The following is a 2,334-nucleotide window of genomic DNA, read 5'->3' on the forward strand; positions in this document are numbered from 1 at the left end:
CATGAAGGTATGTTAGAGTGCCAGCATTTAGAAATATTTTCCCCATCCTGACATAAGCATTATTTTGCTGAAGCAGAAATTGTTAATGACAGTTCAAGCAGCTGTTTACGAAACTGTTAAATTATAACACAGAACAACAAATGGCTTCTGTGAATCCTCCTTACCAACAGTTCTGAACTCTTAGTAAAGTGCTTTAAATATAGTGTGCATCTGTATGATAAAGAGGATCATTATTAAGGGTTCATTAATCATTACTTTAAGAACTCCGCCCAAAATATTCCACCCCCAGGCTAGTAAAACTCTGAATTGTAAATTTCAAATTTGTATTCTCTTTTAATCATTCCTTCTCCGCATTTCTCCATTGCCCAAAAATGCAAATAACAATATTTCATTTTAAAATACACTATGCAAAATTTTATGAAAATGCAAAATATCAGTTTTGTGAGAACAGTTTTTGATGTACTATCGGATCCACTTCAGCAAATGCATCTATAAAAACCTGTGAAGCACCATCACCTTTTTTAATAATCATGTCAATTAGTTCACGAGCTTTATCGGATGTGACTTTTAGAGCTTCTGTGATCAATTCTTTTTCTGCATCATTAATCACTTTCTTGTTCAACAGAATGTCCACCAGACCAAGGATCCCAGCTTTGTTTACTGAATTTACAAATGTCTTCCTTGCCGCCGCCAAACGATCTAGGACAGTAAATTAGACAGTATTTTGAAGCTCTGAATTGTTTTCCAGTTATTAGACTAGTTACGTAAATAAACTTAAGATATTACCTGCCATTGTTTTCAAATGTTTGCTTCTTTGATATGTTTAGTTATTGTTTTGTGAATATACTGTAAAATATAATGTATATAAAAATGGATTTCAGTTACCCGCAATGATGACCTTAAAATGTGACACAGAAATTAAACAAGGATGAAAATACAGTACATATACACTACTCACTGACTTTTACACATTAGATACTGTTTATTTATTTTATATTATTGTATGGATTTTCTCCTGGCGCTCTGGTTTCCTCCCACACCCCAAAAACATACTGGCAGTCATAGATTAATTAGCTGCTGACAAATCTAACCCTAGTGTCTCTTAAGGAATTTAGACTGGAAGTTCCACTGAGGCAGGGACTGATGTGAATAACAAATAACCTCTCTATAGCTCTGTGTAATTGGTGGTGCTATATAAAGAAACAGTAATAATAAATACTCAACAACATATACAGGGATATTGTTTTGTCATTTCACATTTTATTTTTTAAGCAGAATGTATTTTTCTTTTACCTTCATTTAATACATTCTAATAATCTGTGTTTCCACATTCAGCATTGCTTTTTATAGTAATGTTTCTTAGGGGAAAATGGAGCACAATTAAAAGAATCAAGGGTTAAATACTTATTCAAAGCACTAATGGTCTAAGACTCATCATAACCTTCTTGAAAGCAAACAAAATGTATAGGGTATGCTTGGAATTGCAGCAGGGATGATGTTAGGCCTTGGCACCTAAGGCCTAGGTCCCTCATTTAAATAGTAGGGCTCTGGGTAATTTTTCATGTTGATGCATGTAGTACTGCTCTGGATGTTGGTTCACATGGCATTTGTGTGTCTCTGGGACTAATTAACAGTTGGCGGCACACACCATTATCAGATGATATTGTGGCAGCACAGGAGTGTATGGTGAGGTGAGAATTGCAAAACACATTTTTGTTCACATTACTGGCTATGTTACTACTGCTGTGCTTAATAAACCATTGAGCATATTTCTAGCCTTATTACTATATCTGGGCATATTACTACTTAGTGGCTTCAATTACTTACTGTGCTGGTAGTTTCACTGCTTGGAGGACAAACATGAGCTATGGTATTCCAATAGCGATCCTTGTTCTCCTGGAAGCATAATAAGTAATAGTAATATCTACACTTCTGATTAGTTAGAAGACCAGTTATACCCCGTTCACACTGCCTCAAAAACTCTGGTTATTGCCGGGGCGAGCCTCAGTGTGAATCCTTATACCTTCACTGATTTACATTTCGTCAGTGAACACATTCTAACTGAAACATGAGACACAAGCATACAATGCTAATTCCTTGACATTGGCCAAGCACATCTGAAAAGCATGAGAGATTATTAAGAATAGCACGTCTTGTAATATAGTTAGAAATTAATGTTAATCAGTATATAAAATGCCAATATTAAGTTATATTTCTTAGCTTACCTCTGCCTTCTGCAGTGAAACTTAAGTAAGGAAATTGAAAGTAAAACTGAGTTTTTCTCGTAAAGGGTGGAGCCTTTCTGCTGTTTACAAGAATAACCTACAGGCAAAC

At 35.1% G+C, this 2,334-nt stretch overlaps 1 long non-coding RNA gene across 1 annotated transcript; it reads right to left on the reverse strand.

Annotated features, from left to right (window-relative positions):
• Nucleotides 1–386: 386 nt before the first annotated feature.
• LOC142139200 (uncharacterized) lies at nt 387–2,334 on the reverse strand. The gene is made up of 4 exons (XR_012688177.1): nt 2,226–2,334; nt 1,828–1,896; nt 787–846; nt 387–699 (listed from the first exon to the last, which is right to left on the reverse strand). It is a non-coding gene; the product is annotated as an uncharacterized LOC142139200 (long non-coding RNA).

The sequence above is a fragment of the Mixophyes fleayi genome, chromosome 2 (assembly GCF_038048845.1).
Source record: "Mixophyes fleayi isolate aMixFle1 chromosome 2, aMixFle1.hap1, whole genome shotgun sequence".
Taxonomy (NCBI): Eukaryota; Metazoa; Chordata; class Amphibia; order Anura; family Limnodynastidae; genus Mixophyes; species Mixophyes fleayi.